At 36.0% G+C, this 15,606-nt stretch overlaps 1 protein-coding gene and 1 long non-coding RNA gene across 2 annotated transcripts in view; one reads left to right on the forward strand and one right to left on the reverse strand.

Annotated features, from left to right (window-relative positions):
- The window catches only part of LOC107684232 (neuronal pentraxin-1-like), an 18,361-nt gene extending 17,591 nt beyond the window's left edge, over window positions 1-770 (reverse strand). The window contains exon 1 of the mRNA XM_016480445.1: window positions 718-770. The gene's annotated coding sequence lies outside the window, so the exon portion shown is untranslated. The remainder of the gene's footprint in view (window positions 1-717) is intronic.
- The window catches only part of LOC107684233 (uncharacterized), a 17,814-nt gene extending 16,971 nt beyond the window's left edge, over window positions 1-843 (forward strand). The window contains exon 3 of the long non-coding RNA XR_001633832.1: window positions 723-843. This is a non-coding gene — a long non-coding RNA (uncharacterized LOC107684233). The remainder of the gene's footprint in view (window positions 1-722) is intronic.
- The last annotated feature ends 14,763 nt before the right edge of the window (window positions 844-15,606 follow it).

The raw sequence follows: 15,606 nt of genomic DNA on the forward strand, positions 1-15,606 counted from the left end.
AACTTCTCTCTCCCTCTGGAGGCTCTTGCTTTAGTATTGAGTGTCCCCCTTCATAGCTGGATTCCCCTCAGGTGCAGTCTCGGGAAAACTGTATTGGGCTTGCCTACCCAGAGGTAACTCGCTGAGTCAATGTCGTTTGTTGTCATCAGCCTGCCATCCGCTGATGCTTTCAATACTTTTGTCCATTCCTCCTTTGCCTCCTCAGAGGAGCAAACAGTTTCTTTTCCAATCTTACATGGTAAATTAATTCTGCGCAGAGTTGTCTTGAAGGAAGGGAGTTCAGTTAACGTCCTTTCGATGACACTCTGACTCGTTAGTAGTTTTTCTAATCGTTTTCTCTGAAGTAAGGGAATTGTAGTTCCCAGACTCGGGATTCTAAGTCCGCCCGATTTTTTTGGCGCATGTAAGAAGCCCAGAGACGTGTCCTTAGGCAATCGCAGCCATGCCCTCACTGATCTTCTAATCATCTTATCGATTCGGGAAATGGTGTTTCGATGGGCACACCCCACTATCAGCTCATGCAAAAGTTTTGGGATCATAAAGTCTCGTACAATCTCTACTCTCTGGTACGGCTTTAGGGGAGCTGTTGTAATTTCATGTAACATTCTCTCCACTTCCTTTGTCTGTTTCGGTGTTGTTCGTCCCTTCCATGTGAAGTGGACACCCAGGTGTGACCTTTGGGTATCAGAGATGTTCATTGTAGGGATTGTTCATTCAAAGAGAGTCATAGTTACTCCCGCCATTTACCCGCGCTTCATTGAATTTCTTCACTTTGAAATTCAGAGCACTGGGCAGAAATCACATCGTGTCAACACCCGCAGTGGGCCTTCGCGATGCTTTGTTTTAATTAAACAGTCGGATTCCCCTGGTCCGCACCAGTTCTAAGCCGGCTGCTAGGCCCCTCCCCTACTTTCATTAGAGTAGTAGTAGACTGTTAGGTTAGGGTTAGGGTTAGTAGAATAAGTTGACTTGTACTTGTAAAGTTACTTATAATCAGTAGAATGTCTGTTGGTAGAACATCAATATAAAGTATTTGCAGATAACGTATTAAAAAAGTGGTGTGTTGTCTGCTGACTTTTCCTCCTCTCTTTGTTTTCTTCCGGGAGTTAATTCTGACCAATTGAAAAGCAGTTTAGGAAATATGTTCAGAGACACATGTGGCCAACAAGTGATGTGGATGTTGTCACGTGACTGCATTTTGGTTCGTTTTAACTGGTTCGGATCAGAGCAATCAGTGTGGTGTGGAAAGGAACCAAAATGTCTGAAAAATGCTACAATGTATAATTTTTTGCCCTTGGTTCAGAGCAAATGAACCAAACTACAGATGTACAAGCACCCTAAGATGTTTGGTTACAATGCAAGATACTGTTTGTTGAGTTTAACATATATTAGTGATGAAGAAAATTCTCAACTTGAGACCAAATATGATTCACCATTATGAAACAGACCCACGTTCGACCAGCTTTTACTGTTTCATGTTTTATCAAGCCATAAAGCAAGGCAGATATTAAGCAGACAGTTTGCTAATACTCTGATAGTTGACATGCAGTTGCAAAGTTACGTATAGTTAGTAAAATGTCAAACGTGAACTATCAAAATAAAGTGTTACTACTCAGTCGATCCAATATTAATATGTTTTAATGTACTAAATTGCAACTTCATCCTTATAAATGTGTAACTACACACTGACATGCAAGTTTCAATAGAAATTACAATGTTTTTTAGTTTACATTAAATGCTTGTCAGTATATTTGGCAATATAAAGCTATATTTCAAAGACAATAGACGTAATTATGAATTTATATATAAATCCTGTATGTTATTAAAGGTGCAGTAGGAGATCTTGGAAAATGCTAACTTTAGCCTGATAGCACTGAAAGAGAATGTCCCACCCTCCCTGCAATCGCCGTCCAAAGCCACGGCCCCTGAACACATGAACGCACACAGACCAGACGACCAGAGACAACATTACTACAATACATCATATGTTATTAACCGGTGAGAAAACTTTATAGTACAGTTAGTAAAATTACTACAATACCAGGAAGGAAGTTCAGGTTGTTGATGTTTGCCTGCCATTCTTGCTCTGTCTGCACAGCGTGCGTGTACGTGCTGATGACGTATCCTTTCTGCACGAACAGGGTGCGCAGAGGTATGTAAATACATATGTTGACAGGCAGGTAGGAAAGCCAATCAAAACGCTCAGACTGAGCATTTTGATTGGACGAACATTTCTTGGTCCTACTCCTTCCACAGAATATATAAATACATATAAATAGATTTAGACCACTTAACCCTCTCCCGCACGCATTATGATAGACCTATAGAAAAAAATATTTGAATCTTTTTCTTTTCTAAGAATGGCTTAACTTGAAGAAAATTGGAATTGTTTTTTTTTATTTTAAGGTACTTTATGATATGTTGCCATACGGCAACAGCATACAATAGTGGATCTAACTTAGAATAAGTGTAAGCTTACTTATAATTAATATTTTTCCTCAGAAATGTTGTTTGTGTTGATATAATTGGTGCTATTATAAGCTTTAACACAGTACTTATAATTGACACCTTATACATACTTTCCGACAACTTGTGCTTTTATTTATTCCATTCTTTTTTGCTGAATAATTATTTATATATTTTTAATTTCCTTACATTTTTTCATGAATATTATTTAAACTGCAAATTTATACAGTTAAAACAAATATAATATTGTATATAATCTATCATAAAACATTGACATAAAACCAAAAACATTGCAGTTCATGAAAATTCAGCATTACGCAATCTTATGAGAGGAAGACTATGAACATTATCACTTTTTTGAGAGGTGAATATGTTATCATAACATCATAGCAGTGTTTTTTTTTTGTAGAAGTGACATGGACTGGTCCTTGTTTGTTACTGACAATTTAGTTTGCTTTCAGCAACTACCGACAAGAGAAGGCAGTCTGTCAGAAATCTCGCCACAGAAAAAAAAACTGCGTGTCATGTGACTTAATCAAAGCACATCATTGGTTAAACTAAGGTCTTCTCTTTCCAACAAAAAAAAACTAGAATGTTCTCTTAAAGAGACAGTGGCAAGGAAATGAACACAAAGAGTGTGTTGCCATATGGCCACACCATGCGGTAGAGGGTTAACTTACTGATTGCTACTGGGATGTGAAGAGACTTTCAACCAGCATAACAAAAAATGTTTCTGAAGACAATCACCTATTGCACCTTTAAGTCATACTTTAGTGGGCCAAAGCTCAACTAATTATATTTAATCTAAATATATTGAAGTATCTACTTATGTGGCACTATATAACTTTGGTTAGGATGCTGCAGTATTCAGAAGGAGAGTTTACATGCATTATCTTAGACCGAAATTAGATTTTTCCACCTTAAAAGCAAACAAATAGCAGTCATTGAGCTCAGCAGGGTTAAATAAAAGTTTGTCACTGGTGTAATAATCATAACTCTTCATTCATTCACCAGCGAGTTATTGGGTAATAAGAATGAAGGTTGTCTGTAGCCAGTTGTCTTTGTATCTTCTCCTGTTTGTTCGTTTTATAGGCATAGCTTTTGATAGATGTTTCCACAGTGACTATATCCCGATCATGAATTGTTAAACTAATTTCTCCAAACTGTGAGAGATTGTCCCTGGTCTTTCTGTTTCGGCTGCATGCGATGCTGAATAGTCTCGTAATTTCAATTCTGATGCAGACGGAGACTAACTTGAAAGAATAGGATAATTCATCTCTGGTAATTTTGTTTGCTAGTAATGACTGCATTAGACGGTAATAGTATTTACATACGGTATGAGCCCGAGTGCTTGAATTATGACATCTGTTAAAAGTTTAATATTCCCAATATCACACCTCTTGAATTATTTGTTCTTCAAAAGCCGCAGACAATATGATACTAAATAATTGCCCAATGCATGTCTTCAACCCACACTTGACAGTTCACATAAAGCAAATCAACATTTATTTGATATATACATATAATACAAACATCATATTCTAAAAATTACGATTTAACAAATGCACATGACTCCACTATCATTTTGCACTGACTCACACTGATAAATATTTTACATCTAAAGAAATGTAATATATATGATTAAATCATAATTATATTGTCTGTCAGTCTAAGCACCAAACACCCGTCTAGCAACCTGCCAGAACACCTTAGCAACAGTCTAGCTAGGCTGATCTCTCTTCAAATGCGAAAGTGTTCAAACTACACAAGATTTATATAACTTTAAAACATCAAACTAAACGTCAAACAGTCTTAAACTTACAGACAATGCTTTGTCAAGGCCTGTCTGACAAAGTTTCCTTTTGTAGTTCCTTTAGTTTTATTCAACTTCTACTGAGGTTGTGTGTATTTGGCTATAATGTTTGACAATGTCCTCACTAATATTGTGAAACATGTCAAAAACCAACTTGTGAAGACATTTGAAGTAGTCTGCTAAATGACTACATATTGGTTACATAACTACACTTTTGCTCTCTAAATCAGCCTAAAAAGTCTGGATTCTGCTCTGGAAACAATTATGTAAGAGGTAATGCCTCTTGAAGAGAAGGACCAACGTAAAGAACTACTCTTTGAGCCCTTTATTCTTCACCTTAAATGTCCTTCTCCTTGAATTACTTAATGATCACTAGTCACCCTTTCACCAACAGCTTATATGTTGCATTGAACTGGTCAGTCAAGGCTTGAACAGAAGTCTAGACATGAAGGGTGCTTTCACACCTGCCTCGTTTAGTTCAGTTGAATCGATCATTGTCCTCTTGGAGCTGTTCATTTGAGCAGGTGTGAATGCAGCAATGAACTCGGGTGTGCAGCAAAAGCAGACCAAACAAGGATACCAAGACCTCCTTGAAGAGGTGCTCAATGCTTTAAAACGAACACTGAAGCGGTTCGTTTGTGGTGAGAACGTGAGAACGATTCGACCTCGAACAGACCCTGCTTTCACACCTGCCTCGTTTAGTTCAGTTGAATCGATCATTGTCCTCTTGGAGCTGTTCATTTGGGCAGGTGTGAATGCAGCAATGAACTCGGGTGTGCAGCAAAAGCAGACCAAACAAGGATACCAAGACCTCCTTGAAGAGGTGCTCAATGCTTTCAAACGAACACTGAAGCGGTTCGTTTGTGGTGAGAACGATTCGACCTCGAACAGACCCAACTGCAAAAAGTACTGCAAATTTTTTTGGACTAAACCAGCTGCCATAGTCAGCAGCGCTGTGCATTATGGGATAAGGATAAGTGTTTGTTGACCATCCGCACTTTAGCAACATAGCCCCATGGTAGCTCACAGACAAACTTGGAGTTGTGAGGAGGTGCGGAGCCTCATAGAAATTTGGTCTGATGACCGTATTAAAAAAGCGGTGTTGTCTGCTGGCTTTTCCTCCTCTCTTTGTTTTCTTTCGGGAGTTAATTCTGACCAATTGAAACGCAGTTTAGGAAATATGTTCAGAGACACATGTGGCCAACAAGTGATGTGGATGTTGTCACGTGATTGCATTTTGGTTCGTTTTAACTGGTTCGGACCAGAGCAATCAGTGTGGTGTGGAAAGGAATCAAAATGTCTGAAAAATGCTACAATGTATAATTTTTTGCCCTTGGTTCAGAGCAAATGAACCAAACTACAGATGTACAAGCACCTTAAGATGTTTGTTTACAATGCAAGATACAGTTTGTTGAGTTTAACATATATTAGTCATGAAGAAGTTTCTCAACTTGAGACCAAATATGATTCACGATTATGAAAGAGACCCACGTTCGACCAGCTTTTACTGTTTCATGTTTTATCAAACCATAAAGCAAGGCCATTTCTCCATATAAAATATATACAATATCTGGCCTTGGAGGAAGCGCATTGGGCTTATTTCAAAGGTATGGCCACTGAGGTGGTTGAATAATGTTATATTGTCAAAAGTATTTCCTGAGATTTCCAATTAGTCAGTGTTTTATGTCGTGTACTTTCGTCTTAACCCTCGGAAATCGTGTTTTTTGGATCCAACGTTTTAAGCATTTTACTTATTATTCTCAGATTAGGTAACGTACGCTGAGCCTGGCCTACATTATAAGTATAATACTTAGACAGCCTGTATGGAAGACTCCTCTGTGATGTTCTTGCTCAAGATCTAAAAATCAAAGCCCCAGCAAGCAAATTTTGTTCATTAAATATCAGTTTATTGGTTACAATCTTGTATATTAATCAAAATGTAATGTAGTTAAAAAAAAAAAAAAAAAAAACTTTAAAATTAGTGTCTAAAATGCAATAAGTTTTTGCTATAACATTTGCAGCACTGCAAGGTAAGTATTATACATAAAGTATACACTGTAAAAAATAACCGTGAATTTAACGGTAAAAGACTGTAAAAATGCAAGAGTAAAAACCTGTTAAATGGTTAACGGTAAATGCCCCTACTATATACGGTGAAAAACTGTGTTGAACATTAATTTTACGATAGTATATCGTTTTTGGGAGTGAAAAAGACCGTATAATTTACAGTGAATAACCGTAAATTGACATTCCCAGAATTTCCTGCGTTACATTTTAAATGTGATGTTTTTTGTTGTTGAAATAACTATGTTTCTTCTTAGTTTTTTCTTATTAGTTGTGTACATTAGGGTTTTATCTTACATTTAATGTTGTTAAATTAATGTTATTGCATTATTTCAGTATCATGTGTGTCACCATGATGGGGTTTAGTGTTTGTGTGAATGACACTGTGCCCCTTGAATTTAAGTTAAAACCATAAAACCTAAAACGTTGCTACCTTATTTTTTACGGTAAAATTCCGGCAACCACAGCTGCCGTTTTTTTACCGTAAATTTTACTGATTTTTTTTACAGTGTATACTGTAAATAAAGCATTATATTCAAAACATGGGTCAAATATATGTAGCAAAAAGTATAAATAGTCATTCAAGAGGCAAGGTAATTGCATTATTTTCACATGTATGTGATGTGTTCATAACATGCTGATGGTTTTGGTAATGGATCGATGGGATTGGCTCGCTGTCAGTAATAAAGGAGACTGCACATCATCTTTCTTGTATGTAGTGAGCTAAGCAGTTATATATCTTCTATAGTGACAGACAAGAGCCAGGAAAGGCATTCAGGTAGCCAGGGAAGCATTCAATAACCCAAAATAAGGCACATGAAAAATGCATTTCTCAGTTCATTCTGTACCGTTCCTCCTCAAGATGAGTCTTCCGATTGCTTGACTTGGGGAACTTCCTCACTTTTCAATTATTCACACCGACAGGTGTTCAGCGACGGAGGTTACATAATTATCCCAAACTCTTGTAAAAGAGTAAAAGCACTCTCATATAGGCCATGATTTGCATGTATAAAAAATGTGCAAAACTGATAACACAAGAAAAAAACAAACAAAAAACTGAAATCTGCATTTACGCATTTAGTGACATTAAGGCAATTTTATTTATATAGTGTTTTTTTAATTAGAATTTTTTTCTAAGTAGCTTTACAGAAATATACTGCAGTAATAGCCTCATAAAATTCATAATGTCTTTATTTAGAAGTTTAATACAAAAAAAATAGATTATTCTTTAATATATTTACTATGAGCTCTTTGTAATGAGTTGTTGTAATCAATATTTGTTCACACTTTATTTCAAGGTCCAATTCTCACTATTAACTAACTATTGGCTATGACTTTTGCCTCAATAAACTCCTAATTTGCTACTTATTAATAGTTAGTAAGGTAATTGCTAAGTTTAGGTATACTGTATAATTAAGGGATGTAAAATATGGTCATGCAGAATAAGGCATTAATGTGTGCTATATTAATATGGCATTAATAAGGCATTAATATATGCTTTATACGTACTAATAAACAGTCAATATGCTAGTAATATGTATGCTAGTTAGTGAGAACTGGGAATCCTTAAAAGGAGTGTTGTGAAGTGTTACCAGAATATTTTAGTCAATTGACCTAAATACATTGTTACAAACAGACATATAAAATGGATAGCATACTTCAACTTTATGATGAAAAACAGCTGAATTGTTTTCTGTCTTTTTAATGTTGTTGTTTTGTTTTTTTTTTATTGTGCTGAAAGATTTGATGAATGTGGATGCACCAGTTTTAAACTAGTATTAAACATTCCTCTTCATCTCATGGGAAAACTTACAGTAACTATTTTACAAAATGATGATTTTGTATGAATTTGAAAACGCAAGATTATGTATATATAAATATAAGCATGAAAGCCTGCACATAAACCTAACCGACAGCGGGGCGTAAGCATATTGTATCATCTGAATCTGCCAGTTCTCCAAAACGTTGAATAATTATGAATTGCCATGAGAGTGTGTCGGATCATTGCAATTTTAAAATCTGTACTGCAGTGTCACAGATGTAATTAACGACCAATGTAAAGCTCTATTTTGAGAACTTTATTCTTCTTATTGAAAGTTCTTCTACTTCAGTTCATAATAATCAAGTGTTTTTAGGTCAGGATTTACAGTAGTTATCTCTTCACAAAAGGATATGTGCTGCACTTAATTGTTCAGTTAAGAGGCTTGGATCAAGAAGTGACGGTCAAGTTGGTTAGCTACAATCCAAGAGCCTGGTTATTGAGTTTAAATTATAATAATGGTGAAGAAGTTACTGAACATGAGACCGGACCCACACTATATCTGTATTTTATTCTTTCATTTCTTCTCAATATAAAGCTCAATCTCCACATAATACAATCTGGTCTTGGATGTAGCATGAAGCTTCTTCACAACACTCACCATTCTTCTGTCTGAATGTAAAAATCTGTCACACACTCCCACTGGCTCAATCTCATGCTCAGCACACACTGCCAAGACACGTTATTGACCAAGTCAGTCTGATCGTGCAGAAGGCTTGTAACACCATCTAATTTCTCTGATGATGGAGGTTTTTCAGCTGATTGGGTGGTTTATTGTATAAAATGACTATTTTTACTCACCCTCGGGCCACCCAAGATGTAGATGAGTTTGTTTCTTCATCAGAAAAGATTTGGAGAAATTTAGCATTACATCACTTGCTCACCAATGGATCATTTGCAGTGATTGGGTGCAGTGATCAGAATGAGAGTCCAAACAGCTGATAAAAACATCACCATAATCCACAAGTAATCCACACAATTCCAATCCGCCAATTAAAAAAAGATGCACGTTTGTAAGAAACCAGTCCATAATCCATAATAATGCTTCCTCCAATAAAAAAAAGTCCATCTTCTGTTGTCCTCTCACATCAAAATCCACCAACGTATTTGTTTAGAACTGTAGGGCTTGTAATAACACAATAATAACCCGTATATGAATGATGCTCAGCCTAGCTCAACTTCAGGTTTTCCATTTCTTGATACCTTCTGTTCCAAGCATTCTTGGAGAAAGAAAACAAAGGACAAAAAAAACAAAAAACAAATGCATTCTTTTTCACACAAATTACGATTACGGGGCAGATTATCAATTAATGAAGACTCGCTTCCATCTGGTTCCTTGCACTATAGTATGTTATGACCTCAAAACAATCTTATCATAGTGCATGATTGGTAAACTAGGAATAAACTTGCTAGGTAGCTCACCCCTGTTGAAAAAAACAGCATATGCTGGTTAGGTATGTTTTGACGCTGGGATGCTGCCAGCATAAACCAGCAAAGGACCAGCATAAACCAGCAAAGGACCAGCATAAACCAGCAAAGGACCAGCTTAAACCAGCATCCCAGCGTCAAAACATACCTAACCAGCATATGCTGTTTTTTTCAACAGGGCTGGTAAGCAGGTACGAGTCAAAAGAGCTCAAAGCTGGGTAAAAACAAGGTAATATGGCATGGTTTCTTCAGCCAATGCATTTCTATCTTCATAATTTATAAGTTTTTTTATATTTATAAGGTTTAGTGTAGGTGGTATGTTATTTTCAAACATGATAGAGCATTAACCTTTCAGCTGCATGCTTCGGGTGTTTGATTTCTGGTGCGATATGTGCATTAAACATCGTCATAAAATGATGGCACGGTCACGTTTACCTGTTTCTGAGGAAATTTAACATGCTTTTTAGTGCCACTCACTGGACATTTCACTTTGAAATGCCTGGGTTGGCCGAATGCCTACATTTGAATGTAAATATAAGAATATACAATGTGTTTTTTGAGACACAGACCAAGTTCCTTACTCAAACCACACAAGCAGAAACAGACAGGTGGGGGGATACAAACTGAAAAGTGTTATACTAAATATCAGTACTTTTGCAATACTGTTCAGACAATCAAATTTGAAGACCAGAAATGACTCAAGTAAACATGCGGATAAAATACTATATAAAATATGAACATTGTATAAATCTGTATAATAACAGTACAGTATTATGGAAATTCCAACCCGATCTCATGAAAGTGCGGATAAATAGTACGCCAAATAAAAACAAAAACTCATGGTATTGATACGCAAAAATGGACTTTGGCGTGCATATGCTGCGCGATGGGTAGGTTTAGGGTTATGGGGTTGATGCATATCATATGTACGCGAAAACTGCGTATCATATGCACGCCAACGAATTTCGTATCATATGCACACGAAAACTGCGTATTATATGCACGCCAAACACATGCGTATCATATGCACGCCAAAGTCCATTTTTGCGAATCAATACCACGAGTTTTCGTTTTTATTTGGCGTACTATTTATACGCATTTTCATGAGACCGGGCTCGGAAGTTCAGTGTACTGATACTTTGAACTCTGGGAGTGGAATGTGGAAGTGAAGAAGTTATTTGCTAGCTAGGCTGAGTTATTGTTTTGACTGTGACCCTGTGAATTCATGCATGTTAATTTCTCCTTCTGTTTCCCAATGTATTCTTACACAGGTGTATCCTCACAGCGATTCCTCCATCTCTTTCTCTGAATGGCCTTGCCTTCCTCTCAGACCTGAGTAAAAGCTCTGCTCACATTCTCGCATCAATAATTTAACTGAAGCCCCCCCACAAGCTGCAATCTATAAATAGACTTCTTTTTGGCTAAATATTTCATTCCCATCTCTCTGTCTCTGTATTTCTCTCTCCACCTCTCTCCGTGCGATTGTAACTTACTGAGCAGTCAAACAGAGCAGATGCAAATAGAGCTTCAATCTGTCGTGTCTCTCTCACCCGCTGTCACCTCTCTAGAGAGAACCCGGAACGCATTGTCCCAATGGAGTAACTGGGTGATTCTCACAAAACCTGTCCAGACACTTACATTTACAAAACATGGGTGGAAAATGTGCTCAATTGTAATGAAAAATATAGCTGCAAACAGCAATTAAGGGGCCAAGCAGAACAGAGGCAAAATGAAGAGCTAAGGAGCTGTCTTTAATTACTCTCTAAAGACCAAGGGTCTCCAACCCTGCTCCTGGAGAGCTACCTTCCTGCAGACTTCAGTTCCAACCCTGCTTCAACACACCTCTCTGTAATTATCCAGTAGCCCTGAACACCTTGATTAGCTGATTCAAGTGTTTTTGATTAGGGTTGAAGCTAAACTCTGCAGTATGGCAGGGTTGGAGACCCCTGTTAAAGATATTTGTTTATACAGCATTTTACTACAAAACACACACGCACACACAAAGGTACTGTTCAATTCGGTATTCGATCCAAATCAAACAAGACAAATCTTATGATTTTTGGCCAAACTGTTCAGAAGTTATAATCAAAAATGTCAATTTTATATAATTTGACCAGTAGGTGGCTATGTGCCAAAACTACTCATGTGCCCTCAGGTCATGCTTGGTATGTACCAAGTTTGGTCAGAATCCACTAAAGTGAACTTTGTGAAATTCGTTAACGCACTTTAAAGCACCTTCAGAGCATGGCCCCTAAAGTATTTTGTAACACTTTACTATAATGACCCATTAGTTAAGGTTAGTTTTTACATTAATTAAAATTAATTAACAAAAACGTAACCAAAAAAAAGCACAATTTCTTTAACAAATCAAATTTTCTTTGCATTTTTTTTTTTTTTTTTTACAAAAAGTGTGGATATCATCATAAAATGTATATGCTTATGTTAAATGGGGAAAGAAAATACGGTATCTGTCTAATTTTATTGACAATTCGCATTTTCATCAACTACATGAGTAAATATTTTGAACCTTTTTTTTTTGCAGTTCAAACCCGTGTGCTTCATTTATTTATTTGTTTGTTTTTATTTATTTTTCAGTGGAACACAAAAGGAAATATTAAATGATCTTCACACAGCCCTGACAACAATAGGAAAATATTATAGTAAAAATATGAGCCCGGTCTCATGAAAATGTGTATAAATAGTATGCCAAATAAAAAAAAAAAACTCATGGTATTGATACGCAAAAATGGACTTTGGCGTGCATATGATACGCATGTGTTTGGCGTGCATATAATACGCAGTTTTCGCGTGCATATGATATGAAATTCGTTGGTGTGCATATGATACGCATCTACCCCACAACCCTAAACCTACCCATCGCGTAGCATATACACGCCAAAGTCAATTTTTGTGTATCAATACCACGAGTTTTGGTTTTTATTTGGCATACTATTTATACGCACTTCCATGAGATCGGGTTGAAAAATATAGCAATAAAAATAAACTTTAAACAACAAGGTTCCATTTGTTAAAATTAAGTACTTAATAAACAGTATTTATTAATCTTTGTTAACTTTAGTTATTAAAATGTAGCTGTTAAGTTTTAGTTCATGTCAGGTTCATTAAATAAACTTCAACTTTTGATTTTTAATACTGTTTTAGTAAATGTTGAAGTTAACTAAGATTAATAAATGTTTTAGAATTATTTTTCATTGTTAGTTCGTGTTAACTAATGTAGTTCACCAATGTTAACAAATGTAACCTTATTGTAAAGTGTTATCAAGTATTTTATAATAATTATTCTAAATATTGTTGCATTTATGTTCTGTTTACCCAAGAGTCATTTTTATAGTACTACCAGTTTCAGGTGATGTATTATGCACCATATGCACCACTGATATTTCATTATTTTTTTCCCTCTCTTTGCCACATCTAATTTAGCTTTAAGTAAATAAGAGAATGCATCTATAGCACATGGGAACGGCCTCTAATCATTCACCAGTAAAAAGGAATGGGGTGTCAGGAGAGTTTCTGCATCACACAGACCATTATCTGCCGCTATATCAGGCATCAGTTCACACTGCTTTATTCTTGGGCCATTTAGGGATGTTGTATGTGGTGAATGTTCTCTTGTGTCCTTCCTGAACCCCTCTCTCACTTGCCTTTGCTCACACATACACAGATAATCCACCTGAATGGGTGCACATGCTTTTATCTTTATGTAATGTCACTATGACCAGCATGCTGGTGAGCTGGAAGATTTTGGTCATCTAGTTTCTGCAATTACCACAGTATACTATCCTCACATCCCTTACTCTTATTATGAAACAGTATGCCTGTCCCTTAGGGAAGCGGACTTATGTGTAATTTTGTCATGTGACACCAAATTTATTTGCATTAAAGCCACATTTCTCTACAAAAAGTGTTTTCAAGACATCTGAAGTAAATCTTTCAGATTTTATTGAAAATTAACACTTCCGTCAGCTATAGCGGTAAATATTTTGATTCGCTAAACCTTATTTTTCCGCAAAAACAAAACAAAACAACAACTATTAACTATTGTTTCAAACCCATATGCATTTTTTTTATCACAACATTTTAAGTATTGGCTAAATGAAAAAGATTGTTAAATGAAAAAAATATATATTTGACTATTAACTTCCATATGTACTTTCCATCAGCAATATCAGTAAACTTTTTTTTGTTTTTTTTTGTTTTTAAATCTTGTTATTTTTATTCACAAGGGGATTTTCACACATATATTCATATAGCACTTTTCTATGGAAACCTGTAACTCTCTGATTCATAGTAATAAGAAACTTTTTCATGATTATGAAGTAATATCATAATAAAAATAAATGAATAATGATAAACTTCTAAATAATTACTTTATTTTTCATTATTATGAAAACATTGTTTGTAATTGTTACTTAATATCTCATAGTCCTTGAGTTACTGAGAATCTCTTATAATTATGCTGAAGTATCTCATAACCATGACACAGTTTAACATTTTTATGAAAATGTTTCTTGTAATTATAACTGAAACTTATTATACTGGTGGAAAAAAAATTCCAAAATATTTTTCAGGAAAATAAATAAATTAAACAATAGAATTTAATTAAAAAGTAAAAAAGGCCATATGACTTGCTTACATTAGTAACCACACTGAAAAAAAGTAACCTAAAGATGTGCTAACATCTAAATTAATAGGTTACACCAACAAAACTAAATTTAAGGGTAAGATCAGGTAGAATTAACTCTTTAATATAATAATTGTAGGCTACCACTTTTTACAGTGCATGAGGAACAGGCTACAAATTGGAACAAGACTAAGAATGAGATTTCAGGGCTTTGACAGAGGGAGAGACTTTAAAAAAAAAAAAGTATTTTTGCATGAACTGTTCCTTAAACACATCTTACCTCATTCCTGCAGCTTAAAAGCTAAAAGTTCAAGTGTTTTCTGTTCTCAGTCTCTATAGTTTGACAGCATGATGGAACATTTGGCTTCCCTCAAGTGATCATTGACCAGCACTGTCACTGGCCCTTGTCCAGGCTCACGAAAGGAGCAAGTGGCCAAGTGCCATGACAAAAGAAAACTGCTAGCAATGTCATGGCTTTTAATTTTTTGTTCCTAAAACTTTTTTATAGACATGAGTTATAAATATAAGTTTAGGCTTAAATAACACATTTAAGTTCCAAGACAAAAATAAAATTTCCAGTGCTACATTTGTGTCCCAGAAGTGCAGACATTTACAGAGACCTTTAGAAAGGAGAAGAACGTCTAAGCATCTAATGAATTCCCCATCGCTCAGTATTATTGAACTATGAGATAATGCTGACCAACACTTGGCGACCCAACTGCCCACTGATGGCGAGGTAGAGACAGCTGGAGAACATTGACCTTGGAGCTAGAGAGAGGGAAACATCGATTTCAGCCAACTATGTAATAGATTTAATGAGCAAACATGAGGACTGATCACCGAAGACTGACCTCCAGAGAGGAAGTGTAACAGAGAAGAGTTGAAGTTAATGTTTCACTCATCTAGCAGACTTTTGTGATTTGGATAATGATCACACTTCAGTCCCTTCGCTCAGTTCTCAGTTTGGCTCTCGAGAAAATTCTCACTTTAAAAGTGTCAAATTCAAGGAATTATTGATAACACTTTAAATGAAGCCTCCATGTACAAGGAATTACAAAGATATTCTTAAAGGTGGGGTAAGCGATTTCTGGTAGCCAATGTTGACATTTGAAATCACCAAAACAAACACGCCCCTAAACCAAAAGGTTCTCGCCCCTATTTTAATAGCTCCGCCACACATACGTAAGCAACCCAGGCAACGATTAGTTCTGTGAAACAAAACAAAACCAATGTTACACCGTGTCTACACCGGACGCGAGTGGAGTGACGCAGCGCGACAGAGTACCATAGAACTCATTATAATCAGTGATGCTGTCTACACCATAGATACAGGTGCATCTCAATAAATTAGAATGTCGTGGAAAAGTTCATTTA

This window comes from Sinocyclocheilus anshuiensis, unplaced genomic scaffold (genome assembly GCF_001515605.1).
Source record: "Sinocyclocheilus anshuiensis isolate Anshui unplaced genomic scaffold, SAMN03320099.WGS_v1.1 scaffold377, whole genome shotgun sequence".
Taxonomy (NCBI): Eukaryota; Metazoa; Chordata; class Actinopteri; order Cypriniformes; family Cyprinidae; genus Sinocyclocheilus; species Sinocyclocheilus anshuiensis.